Consider the following 14,277-nt stretch of genomic DNA (forward strand, 5'->3'; position numbering starts at 1 on the left):
GTGTGTGTGTGTGTGTGTTTGTGTGTGTGCATTTTGCTCTGCTCTAGACAACATTTTCATGGTATTCTAAAAACCTCTCTGGTTGAAGCAGCTCTCTCTCTCTCTCTCTCTCTCTCTCTTTCTCTCTCTCTCTCTCTCTCTCTCTCTCCTAGTAAAACTTGTGAAAGCTATACAGATAGCTCCTGGGTTTTCAGAAAACCAGAAAACTTTCTACACGAGCTATGTTCCATCTTCAGACAGTCTTCTCCGGATGGCTGCTAGAAAGCTTTCTAAAATAGCTGTGTCAGCTCTCAAAATAATTCTTAGAAAAAAATTACTCAAGAGCTCCCTTTCCTCTCCAGAGAGTTCCAGATAGCTCAGCTCTTGCTAGAGAACAATCCTAAAGAATAGCTATAGCTTTCTGCTAGCTTAAATCACCCAGTTTTTAAAATTTACCTATCAATTATCAGTTATTTATTCCAGGTTTCTATTTTTTATTATCCTGTGAGTCAGCATCCCATGAACCCAGCCCCTTAATTCTAGAAGGACAACAAGCACACATTTTCTTTTAACATTGCAAAAGAATTTAGAGAACTTCTTGCCTCTGTTAAGTACAGAGGATAAAGCAGCTAGCTGGGTGGGACCCAGTCCTGAAATTATCATTTCTACTATGCATGGGCCTAACCCTGCTTGTCCCAAGCTGATCTTGAATTTGGGAATTTACTTGCATTTGTATCTGCCTGTCTTTGAATCTTTCTGACTTAGCTGCCTCATTAAATACAGCTGCCTTTGTTCCTTTAGATTCGTGAGACACCTCATAGCTCATATTGCCTGCTTATATTTTGCATAGTTGAGAGATTATATGTATTTTACAAACCCATATTTTTAGAGTTCTTTGCACATAACCTTAAGCGCTGTCCGGAGGGTCCCAGTGTTTAGCATTTTGCTAAGACATAGCCATACCCTTGACTCCTGGACTGTTGATGTTTCTAACTATCTCGGAGTCATTAACAGGGGGAACAATCTTTTGAAGGAAAGAGTTCTCCATGGCTGCTGCTGGTTCCAGAAAATATGTACATTATTACACAAACAATCCTTACTCCCATAGAAGCCATTGACACTCATAGCTGAGGCCCTGTACCAGGGCCAGGAACCATATCCCTCTGTCCCCACCAAGGCCACACAGAGCTCGGCAGTGCCGAAAACAAACTCAAAATAAAGTAGTTTCGGGCTTCCACCAGGGGAACCCAGATGCCCTGGTTTTGTGATCCTGAAGTAGTAATTCACACACCAGTCAGAAGAATCTGCACACAATTGAACCTCCCGTCCATGCGTTATACCAGGAGTGTTGGATTCATCTCCATGTCTGGATGTACAGACCGGAAATAACAGTGTCTCTAGGCACCATGCTGTCAAGAGTTCAGAAATAAATGCTGAACTGTTGTTCATCATTCATTCTTTGCCACCACATCTGAAGATTTTTCACTGATGTGGAGCAGAAAGAAAACACTGATGAATGGCCAGGAAACAGCATAGAAAGTCTGAGATGAAAAGCCATGAGGTCAGTTCAGAAGGAACTAAAGAGATGGGAAAGGGGTTTTTGGCAAGGCAATATTTGCTATGAAAAATGGGTGCCTTTGATACATGATTTTTCTTCCAAATGGCAGGTTTGCCAGTCCCAAATAAAACTCACTATCTCAACATAGGTGAGTTGAAGTCATACTTTTGCACTTGCGATTGGTTTTTGTACATGTGTGTATGCACGTTGGCAGACTTGAGTCATACTACATGTATGAAGTCAGTGTTGGTTCTTGAATTATAAAGACTGAACTCTGCTTGTCAGTGGCTGTGAGCACCTTTACCAGCAGAGCCAGCTCACCAGCCATAAACAACATTTCTATAAGCCTACTGCATCTTGCTACCTCTTAGGAATCGTGGTTGCAGGAGAAATGATTTTTTTTTTAATCTTATGAATAGAATAACAATAGCCTCATCTTCTGATATTACTTTAAAAGCTATATGGAATGGAGAAGTAAGTAAATCAATGCTCCCTGGATATGATGGAACAAGAAACATATTAGGGTTGAAATGAATGCATTAAATGTAGAAAAAAGTTAGTTGCTATGGAAAAATTCAAGTACCATTTCTTTATCTCTTTGACAGACTGCATACAATGGTAAAATCACATGTAATCTACAAAATATGATCATTTAACAAAACCTTTCTAGTTTAAAAATATAAAGGAACACCACTAGAAATTATAGAGGAAAAAAAGTCTACAAAGCAGAAAAGTTTTCCTCCCTAGTTTGCTTTAAGCAATCTTGAAAATTTATTACTCAAATCGACTAGCCAATCCCATACAATATAAGGAATATAACATCTATCAAATGATGACAATAACCATATAAAAATGTAAGGACTTTAAAATAAGTGTTAGTATGTAACAAAGGTTAAATCTATTTAAAATCAGTAAGAAGAAACTGCCCAGATAACCCTTCTGATAGAGCTTTGCAAGCAAACAAATCCTCTAGGATCCAGGTTGATTATGGCTTCTGAGGCAGAGGATACTCAGTGTACTACTGCTGTGTTTTACTCAAAGAGATAGAAAAGGCTATTTTTTAAGTCTCATGCTGACACTAGTCCAAATTTAATTTGAGCAAAGCAGTAGAGAGGAAAGAGACTTCCTGGCCGGGGTATTTTGCAGGATAGAATCATACCTCCTCTCTGGTTTCTGATTTTCATTGTTGTTTGAATTTTTTTGTTGGGTTTTAGGAGATATATGGAGATTACTATCAGAAAGTTAGTATGAATGAAAATCATCTGCTCACCACTGACACAGCTTTGAATAATCTCTTTCTCTACCACCTCCAGTGCAGAATTACCATGCACAAAACTCTTAAGCATGAAGAGCGATATTGGTCTTGGCATTCTTGTCAAATACCCAACCTCTTGGCAAGCACATAGATTCCTCCTCCAGAGACTGTATTATGCTCTTTAACATTCTGGTGGCAGACCTGCCAAAGCCATACGTCTTTAGACCTCACTTGGCCAGGTGTCTCCACACTAGTCCTATAAAGGAGTCTTGCCAATGCAATAACAAAGTCTCATGGTGTTGTATCTCTACCTTTGCTTATACAGGAACTCCAGGCCTGCAGAGAAATGGGCCTTCTCAGGCCCAATCAGGCTACCATTTGGCAAGAAGCAACTAAGTACATAGACACCTCTTCAGAAATGGGCAAATTCTTTTGCTCTGTACTTTCTGGAACAATTTATCAAAATTAAGTTCCAGTAAGGCGTATTATATTTTAGGCTTCCATATTTATTTACAGTTTGAAAAAAATCACCCTTGAGGACTTGAAGAAACTGGTTTCATGGACTTTGGAATGGAGGATGTATTTTGGGGCATTGGTGACTGAAGCAGCACTTTTAGATATATGCTTTGTCATTCACTTGGCAGGAATGATAATTCAATGGGCAGACTGCGTCCTGTTCTGAAACTTCCTCCAGAAACCCCCCTTACATATATCCTAACAGGAAACTTATACAATTAAGTCACTAAGTTGAAGTAAAGAACCACATAGTATTGAATCAGAGTCCTTTGGAGAAGCAGAACCAATAAGATATATCTTTTTCTACCTATATCTATATATCTATATATCTATGTCATCTATCTATATCTATCTAATATCTATCTACCTATCTATCTATCTATCTATCTATCTATCTATCTATCTATCTATCTAATCTTTATATAATGAGATCTGAATGTGACCCTGAAGAAGAGTTAGAAGAAAATACTTAGACTCAGAAAGCAAGAGATGGCTGCTTTGTTTCCCCCTCAGGATATATTTGAAGGTAAATGACAGGAGCAGAACTCCAGGTATGTAAAACAGGAACTGTCATGGGGCATACTGAGTTACTGATGGGCAGGTCAGGCTACAGGGTAACATCATGATCTATGGCTAAGCATTCCATCTGTGAGAACCCAACAACAAATCAAAATGTGCTTCCTGAAGAGAGAGTAGTCACCTGCAGAGGGCACAAGGCACAGCTGTCATGATTGATTATCTTTGTTGACAGCTTAAGTAGAGAGCTTTAGAAAGGGAGCTCACATTGAGGCATGTCTATGAGGATGGGATGCAGTCAGAGAGACTTAAAGGAAGAAGGAATACTAAACACCAGCTAACTGCACAGACTGAATTGAGAAGGGGGATGGAACAGGTAGGTGTGGTGAGTACCAGCATTCCTTCCTTCCCCTCTGTTTCTAGCTACAGGGACAAACTTACTGGGACTCCTGTCAGAACATCCTTCCCAACATGATGGAGTATACCCTTCAGCCACGAGCCCAGCAAGTCCTTCTTCTCTTAAGTTTCTCCCTGTCAGATATTGATCAAAGCAACAACAGTGATAAGTAACAAGCTCCGCAAACCCAAGGGCCCACGCTGCAAAGGACCTGGCCAAGACTCCAGTCAACAAAGACAGACGTTGTATCTGTTGGAAAAGGGAGCAAGTTTGCTGCCCCCCAAAAAGAACTTGTGACATAAGGCTAGAAAATGATATCCCTGAAGCAGGAGAGTGGAGGTGTATCAATGCCTATGCCAATTCAAAGCAAACTATGTGTGCTTAAATAGTCAGACACGTGTAGAGAAAAGGGTAGGTTTGCTGTACAATAGCTACTTATACCAGTAGCAGGGATTGTAGTAATGTGCTCAAATAATGCAACTCAGTCTGCACTTGCAGCTGCTAGTACAGTCAGGCTGTCTGCTTGTGTTTAGCTTCACACATGATAGTCTATTTCACTATCAATTGAAAATCTGCCCCTTGCACAGAGCAGGTTGAATGGAGATACATTAGCAGTCACCACAGCAACGTCTTTTGTGGCTTTCATAACATCGTGAATTATCTCTGAATGTCCTCCAGGTATGTGATAACATTTTTTAATCTGCTTTTTTTTTTCCCCTGGAGATAGGACTACTAAAGGTTTCCATTGGTCTTTTCCTCTATAAAAGAACTTGTCCCACATTTCATAGAACTACATGGAATGCTGAGAGCTTTGGGTTTATCCCCTGTAGTTACACAATCAATACTTGGAAGAACAATCATGCAATGTGTCTGAAGACTCACTGTGCTCCCAGATGCGATGGTCTTAACATCAAAATATCACCTGGCTTCTCCAAGTCCTTACTTAGACTGGCAAACCATAGGGAAACACTGGGTTTCCTGTAGTTAAGGTCAGCTCAGAATCATTGTTAAGAAGCTGTCAAAAATATCTCGCGTACTTCCTCTGTCTCAGTATATATCAATCTCTAGTGAAAGTTCACAGATTCCTTTGCAGAAGACTGAGGAAAAAAAATAATATTTTTTTTGTGCCATTCTGGAGTTATCCACCTATGGAACCTGCTTACATCTCACTCAAGTTGTTCTGACTCTGTAAACTGACTCCATCATGGCCAGTATGAAAACTGTTGGCTCTTGCCTGGTGTCCTCATTAGGGTGACATTGTCTTTAAACTCTGCAGTGGCAAGTCCTGACACTCCACCATGATGCCTAAGGGAGAAAGGACGACCTAGAAGTCCAACTGCTTCCTTAAGATCATCCAGCTTTTGGATGCTTACCCAAAATACTTCCATTTTGGAGCATACATTGTGGTGTGTGCTCCAAGCAGATGCAGCAGAACCACATGTCCCTTCAAGGGAAGGTTGTGTTGCTGACAGGCAGAATACCATAATGAGCAAGGATATAGCAGGGGTAAGTGTGGGGCATCAGGAAAACAATTCAGCTCTAGAGGAACTATGGCTTTATATCCAGGGGAATATATAGGCTTTCTGTTCCTGAAGGAGGAGCTGACTGTGATATGATTAGGGATACCCTGCCTGCCAATAATGTACAGGCTACTGTCACTGCCATGCTGGTGCCATCTCCCGTGTAATGTTACTCTGCCAGCTCAGAACACTGGTCTCAAGTCTGAGAAGACTTCTTTCCTCCAGTTGTCAGGTATCACAACTAAACTTCCCAGAGGTCAAATCAAGATTGAAATTTTGAGTGATGAGCAGCTGATTCAAAGTGAAAACAAAGTAGGAACTAGTGAAACCTCACCGCTGAAGATTCTGAATATCTTATCTATCTCTCCCTTCTCTCTTGGGCTGCTCATCCCAACAGGTATTTGACAGTGGCAGCATTTATTACCTTGAAATATTTGACATCGCAGCTAAGATTCTGCACTCTGGGTTGTTGTCCAAAATGTTGCTTGTGTTTGTCTAAAGAGTGGTGACCCAACCATCGCCTCAGTTCCACACTCAATAGACACAAGCAGATCCTGGCTTTGTCTGTGGGGACTGACTACACCTTACCAGCTGCTGGAAGGTCAAGCCCTTCTTGGCTGATCCATTTGCATTTGTGGTTGCTACCCCTGTGGCTGCTGCCACAATTACTGCTACTGAAGAGTGGATGGAAGCGGATGAGGATATGAGTTTTGGCCTCATTGACAAATCCCTTCAAAGGATCCAACTCAGCCAAATTATTTTGAGCAACATGGAAATGAAGGCACAGTTCTCTGAAAAGAAGAGAAGAAGAAAAGAAAACCATTGAAGGCTGTAACTCTATTTGGTGGTGGTTGTTTTGTTTTGTTGATTCGGATGAGAACTTTATTTATATTATCTAAGACTTTTGTGCTCAGAAATAATTTACTATCTGTCCTATCTACTTGTGTTAGTCTGGGTTCTCCAGAGATACAGAAGTTCTCAAATGAACCTCTCTTTCACTTTCTCTCTCTTTAGATATATAGATAGATAGATAGAAAGAAAGAAAGATAGATAGATAGATAGATAGATAGATAGATAGATGTAGGTGTAGGTATAGATATAGATATAGATGTAGATATAGACATAGATATATAGTGTGTGTGTATGTGTGTGTGTGTGTGTCTATGTGTGATTTATTAGAATGTAGAGTGGCTTACAGAGGTTGTAGTTGAACTAATCCAACAATGGGTAGCTATGAAGGGAAGGTCCAACAATCCAGTAGTTTTTCACTCCATGAGGCTGGATATCTCTGCTGGCCTTCAGTATATGCTGGAATCCTGAAGTCTGTAATGCCAGTGAAGAGAAGGACTTGCTCCAGAGGGCAAGAGCAAGCAGGCAAAGTGAGGGCCTCCCTTTTTCTGTAATCTCTATACAGGGTGCCAGCAGAAGGTGTGACCCAAATTACAGCTGGGTTTTCTTAGTTCAAAAGGTCTGGATGAAAGGCTTATCTTCTCACCTGAAAGATCCAGATATAATTAAGAATCATATCCCTCATGGGTGTGCCCAGTTCCATTCCAGACGTAGCGAGGTTGACAACCAAGAATCGCCACCACTAGAGAAACAATTAACTCCCCAAAGCCGTGGGTATTCTTCAATCAGACTTTTCTATTGCCTTCTTTAAGAGTGGTACAGTTCAGTAGTGGCCCACTTTGCTTTTTTTGAGGTTGAGTACTGCCATTTTGTATCCAATTACAATCAGATTTGCTAATTCGAGATCTGTAGCTTCCACTGTAAATGCTGAGTTGGAGACAAATTGAATCACACATCTGCTCCAGAATGTTGGAGCTCCCCACAAAAAGTCATTTCTCACAGACTTGGTGAAAGCATCTTGAGCCTCTCATGTGATTTATCTACTTCAGCAATACAGTCCACCTAAGTCTTTGAGCTTTCGCCTCAAATCAGATTTGACATTTTTCAGTTCATGCGATGATGCTTTGAATAAGCTTGGTGCAGGGGGAGTTGGCACTGTTAGGAGGTGTGGCCTTGTTGGAGTAGGCGTGGCCTTGTTGCAGGAAGTATGTCACTGTTGGGGGGGTGGGCTTTGAGGTCTTACACTTAAGCTCTTCCCAGGGCTGAAGACAGTTTCCTGGCTGCTTAAAGACTAAGATGTAGAACTCTCATCGCCTTCTCCAGAACCACGTCTGCCTCCACACTGCCGTGCTTCCTGCCATGATGATCATAGACTGAACTTCTGAAACTGTCAGCCAGCCCCAATTCAATGTTGTCCTTTGTAAGGGTTGTGTGGTCATAGTGTCGCTTCACAGCAATAAAACCCAGATGAAGATATAGGTCCATTTCTCATAGTTCTCTGTTGTAGCCTGATAACCAAAGAAGCCAAGTGCAGTTTCTATGACCCTGCACTGCAGCAATTGGTGCACAATGGTAGTAGGCACTCTAGGAATTCATTCTCTTTCAGCTTCATACCCTTTCTCATACCATTCCCACTCTTACCACTACTTTTTCTAGGTATCCCCCAGCTCCAGTCTGCATACATTAGAAAATACATGTACATTCCTTTGGAACTATAACCTACTACTTCCTATTGGTCACAATTTTCTCAACTCACTTTTATATAATTTTTGTTTGTTTGTGTACGTGTGTGTGTGTGTGTGTGTGTGTGTGTACATGTGCTGAGTACACAGATGCCTGCATGTTATAGAGGTATGGAGGTGAAAAAAATGGTGTCAGACTTCCATCTTCACCTTCTACATTGAGACTCCTTTCCTCATCATCTCTATGTATGACAAGCTAATTGGCCAGTGGAAGCTTTCAGAAATTCTGTCTCTTTGTTTCTGTCTTCCCATAAGAGCACAGGGTGTGTTTCCATAACGAGGGTGTGTTTATGTGGGTTTGGGGGATTTGAACTGAGGATCTTGAACATTCAGAGCAAGCACTTTATCAATAGAGCCATCTTTCTAGCCTATCTTCAAGCCCCTCTGTTTATTTTTAGGTAGCTATACTAGGATTAGTGTATAGTTATACATCTAGAATAACACATGAGTTGAGAGGGTGGTGACTGTGTTTATATTGCATCATATTCACCTCTGGGAAGCCACTATAATTTCCTTATCTATTCACTTATCCCCATTAGCTGAGATGGAAAGCTGGTGTCTGCTAGGAGGTGATTCATCAGGATTGGGGGACTTCAGTGCATACCTGCAGCTTATGGGGATCACTCTGATTATCATTACAGCTTTCAAAACCTCTTCCTTCCCCATTCAGTGCCCTCATTTTACCACAAGACAACCTGTCAAAGCTAGAATAAATTTACATTACAACTCAACAATCTATTGGAATAGCAGGTTCTGGCTTCCGTGTGTGTGTGTGTGTGTGTGTGTGTGTGTGTGTGTGTGTGTGTGTATTTGTGTGTCATGTAATCTCAGCCCTGACTTTACAGGAAGAGTTTCTGTCAGAAATACAGACACTAGTGGGTCATTGCTATAAGCATGCTATGGTTATGCCAGAAATACAGGCACATTTGTGCCTTTCCATAAAATTAGAATTCCTAACAGTGAACACACAAATCACCTTTAATTTTTTTTTGTCTTAATACAATGGGATACCATTAATTCACCTGATATTGATAGCCATTCACAACCAGAATTCCTCCTTTCTCTGTCATAATGATAGGAAACTCTCAATTTATATAATGCTATAGGTTATAAAATGGCTAAGAAAAGGTTAAAATAGTTGTAGTGTTCCCAGATGTTTCACTGAAGACAGAGTAGAGATCTGAAGGGGATGCAAAAAGTTCTGTGGGGGACCAGTTAAGAAGCTTTATGAACCCCAGCCACAGGGTCATCAAAAGCAGATCCTGGTAGCAGGCAATTTCCAGTATCGCTCTGAAGTGGCCTGTGTGTCATGGACAAGGGGTTCGGGGTAATGGGGATTAGTGCCAAGCAAAAGAGACTTGTCCTTTGCTGTGGTGACTTTTCTGAATAAAACTCCTGAGAAGTAGCACCCCAAAACACATCTCTGTTTTGGGGTGCTATTTCTGTTCCGGTCACATGAAAATAATATGTGTTTGATAAACTTCCTGACCTAGTTATACTGACATGAATTTGATATGCCTACATGACCATGTGTCTTACTTTAATTTGATATGCTCACAGGTGCTGGTATTTTGTGTAGAAAGTGATTTGGGATGGGAAGTATCTTTTCTCTCACAGTTTGGGATGGACAAGTGAGCAACGTTTATGTACACTAGCACGATGCAAAACAAGTCTGACAGAGAGTTTGAACTCAAGATCAAACCACATGATATTTTATAGATTTAATTCCAGCCTGAGAGTTACTGTCCTACATGATAGGAAACAATGTGATACATGCAATTAACAACATGAGAATTCTCCAAGTTTATGCTTATGTTTGTCAGATCTATCCAATGAGATGAAAAATGTTAAAAAAAAATAAAGCTTTCTATCGGAAATAGGATTGGTAAAGATCTTTTCCTAATCTGATAGTTGCGGTTTTGTCCTATTGACAGTGTCCTTTGCCTTACAGAAGCTTTGTAACTTTGTGAGGTCCCATTTGTCAGTTCTTGATCTTAGAGCATATTTGTGTTCTGTTCAGGGCTAATATCCAAAACATGCAAAGAACACAAGAAGTTAGGCTCCAGAGAATCAAATAACCCTATTTAAAAATGGGGTACAGAGCTAAACAAAGAATTCTCAACTGAGAAATACAGAATGACTGAGAAGCACCTAAAGAAATGTTCAACATCCCTAGTCATCAGGGAAATACAAATCAAAGTAACCCTGAGATTCCACCTCACACAAGCCAGAATGGTTCTAAGATGAAACACTCATGTGACAACAAATGCTGGTGAGGTTGGGTAGAAAGAGGAACACTCCTTCATTTCTGGTGGGATTGAAAGCTGGTATAACCACTCTGGAAATCAGTTTCACAGTTCCTTAGGAAACTGGACATAGTACCACCAGAGGGCCCAGGTATACCACTCCTGGGTATACATGTAATAAGCACACATGCACCACTATGTTCATAGCAGCCTTATTTATAATAACCAGAAACTGGAAACAACCCAGATGTCCCTCAACAGAGGAATGGATACAGAAAATGTGGTACATCTACACAATGGAGTACTACTCAGCTATTAAAAACAATGAATTTATGAAATTCTTAGGGAAATGGATGGATCTGGAGAATATCATCCTGAGTGAGGTAAGCCAGTCACAAAAGAAAACACATGGTATGCACTCTCTGATAAGTGGATATTAGCCCAGAAGCTCTGAACACCCAAAATACAATCCACAAACCACAAGAAACTCAAGAAGAAGGAAGACCAAAGTGTGGATACTTCGTTCCTTCTTAAAAGGAGAAACAAAATACGCATGGAAGGAGTTGCAGAGACTAACTATGGAGCAAAGACTAAAGGAAGGACAATCCAGAGACTGCCCCACCTGGGAATCATTCTCATATTCAATCATCAAACCCAGACACTATTGTGGCTGCCAGCAAGTGCTGGATGACAGGAGCCTGATATAGCTGTCTCCTGAGAGGCTCTGACAGTGCCTAACTGACACAGAAGTAGACACTCACAGCCATCCATTGGACTGAGCACAGGGTCCCCATTGAAGGAGCTAGAGAAAGGACCCAAGGAGCTGAAGGGTTTGCAGCCCCTTAGCAAGAACAACAAAATGAACTAACTAGTACCCTCAGAGCTCCCAGGGACTAAACCACCAGTACACATGGTGGGACTCATGGCTCCAGCAGCATGTGTATAGCAGAGGATGGCCTAGTTGGTCATCAATAGAAAGAAGGCCCTTTGCCCTGTGAAGGCTCTGTGTTCCAGTGTAGGGGAATGCCAGGGCCAGGACGTGGGAGAGGGTGGGTTGTTAAGCAGGGAGAGGGGGAAGGGAACAGGGTTTTGTTTTTGTTTTTGTTTTTGTTTTTGGAGGGGAAACCAGGAAATGAGATATCATGTGAAATGTAAATAAAGGAAATATCTAATTTTAAAAAAAAACAATTTAAAAATTAAAAAAATAAAGCTTAGGGCCATTTCAATCCAAGATTTAAAAGTTTATTTGACCATTCAATGAGCAATCAATAATGCTAGACTCAAGAAACTCAGCATACAGCAGGGAGTCAGATGAGAAGAACTGTTTGTAAGATAGTCAAAGACTCAAGACAAACATTTATTGAAGGATGTGCCTGTCATCCCAGTGCTCAAAAGTCAGAGAATCCTTGGAACAAGATGGCTAGCTACATTAGTCATAGCAGTGAGTGCTGGGTTCAATTGAGAGACCCTGTCTCAATGAACAAAGTAGAAAAGATTGAGGAGGACTCCGAACATCAGCCTCATAACTTTACACACATGTGCACGTGGGTCCATGTGCATGTTTGCTTGAACGTACTGCACGTATATACATAGAGAGACAGGGGTGGGAGGATTGCTTGGTTATATGGAAAGTTCCTAGGTGGGGTTAGCTATCACTCTCTGATTGCTTAAGCTCATGTGTCTTATTGATGACTCTGGATGTGTTCTGCCTATGCAAGAGGTTAATATTCGGAGCATGTCGCTGCACCGATCTTTCTATGAAAAGTATTTTTTTTAAACAGAAACAACCGTGAATCATACAATACTGATTTATTTGACAGTGTGTGAATGGATCTGATAGATTTTTTTCCTCTGTTTCACTGAAGTTTTATAAGTATGATGAGGAAAATTAGTTGTTGACATTTTGCACATCTCTATTACAGGCTACCTGTGCCTTTTTTACACTGTTGAAAGAGAGTCTCCTGGCATTTGATTTTTAGCAAATTATTCTGCTTCTATTCCTTCTTTCTATAAAATGAATGCATATGCTTCACAAGAATCCTTCAGCAAGCAGATCATTGGTAAGTGATCTAGCACAATACTGGCTCCAAATAAGCTCATAGAAAGGTCAGTTCTTTCCAGTTCTATTTCTTTTTGCTGCTTCAAAAAGTATACTCATCTTTTTCAAAGTAGAGAATATTTCTGATCTCACCTCCCTGGCCCCTTCCACTGAAGCCTTTGTACTGCTTTTGACAAATTTCTCTCAATGTTGTTTTATTATGTTTTGTTGTTAATTTGCTTTCTAAACTGCCTCCTAATTATTTCAAGAGTAAGGCATATACTGGACATGCCATGTTATCCGTTCACTCGCTCACATCCACAGTCAAGTGAGTCCTTGTTATTGGCTAAATAGAACTGAATACCTTTCACTCATAGTCAATATTTGAGTAAAATCTACAGAGCCATAAACCGACATTCTAACACACATATTTGAAATACGCCAGGTTTTTTATTGCTTTCAGTCATTTCTAGATTGTTTCCTTGCCCTCTTGAATATGACAAAAGCTATCATCTGCAGCAGAACTCTTTGAAACACAGGATGCTCTGTGAAAGGGCACAGGTAGCCCTCATACAGACAACCTTAGCGGAATTCCAGCTGCTGACCACTGTTGCCCCTTCTGAAAAACCTATGTTGGTTTTACTTATTTTCTTTTAGTAACAACATTTTAAACCACTCATCCTAGAACTGTGCCAGTCCACCCATGGAATTTTAAGAACAAATTATTATTAGGTGTGTTTGTTCTGTGTCTGATCTTTACTGTACTATGTAACAGTGGGTAAGAATGAATTCCTGATATTCCTGGTTCCACCTCCCATGGAACTGGATTATAGACACATACAACCAAGCATGGCAATATATTATCATTTTAAGGTGCTAAATTGTGCTATATCCTTATATATTAGTAAAGCTTAAACTATGAACAATATAATAGTAACAGCACAATAGTAATAGACTTTCATAGAATCTTTATGTTTTCTTTGTTTAATACAGTCTCACTCTTTAGTCCAAGAGAGCCTTGAACATAGAGCAAACTTCCTGGCTCAGCCCTAAAAACATACATACACACACATATACTCACACAGACACACATACATACACACACATCTATCTATCTATCTATCTATCTATCTATCTATCTATCTATCTATCTATCCATCCATCCATCCATCCATCCATCCATCTATCTATCTATCTATCTATCTATCTATCTATCTATCTATCTATCAATCTATCTCTGCATTGTAGGAGACAAAGGGGTCAAGTATACTACAAGAAAACCATAGAATCAAATATGAGCCCTGGGCTCAAAGGGCTCAGAGAAATTGAACCAATAATATAATTTATAATATTATAAGTATATAAATATATAAAAATAAATGTCTTATATATAGTATATATACATATTATATACATATACATAATATACAGTATTTAATACTTATATACTATATAATATATAAAATATATATAATATACAAATATATAAAGTCATATGTTTTATATATATATATATGTATATATGTAGTTTATACTATACCTGTAAGATATCACATTTAGATCTTGAGGACCATTTGTGAACACATTGGCAAAGACCAGAGCAGCCTAGCCATATGAGGTTTATTCTGTATGCTAGAAACTCAGTGTGTGCACTATTTCTA

The 14,277-nt window shown here is 40.0% G+C and overlaps 1 pseudogene; it reads left to right on the plus strand.

The window, feature by feature from the left end:
* Nucleotides 1-5,522: 5,522 nt before the first annotated feature.
* On the plus strand, nucleotides 5,523-6,567 carry LOC116075442 (annotated as a pseudogene).
* The last annotated feature ends 7,710 nt before the right edge of the window (nucleotides 6,568-14,277 follow it).

This window comes from Mastomys coucha, unplaced genomic scaffold (genome assembly GCF_008632895.1).
Source record: "Mastomys coucha isolate ucsf_1 unplaced genomic scaffold, UCSF_Mcou_1 pScaffold3, whole genome shotgun sequence".
NCBI lineage: Eukaryota > Metazoa > Chordata > Mammalia > Rodentia > Muridae > Mastomys > Mastomys coucha.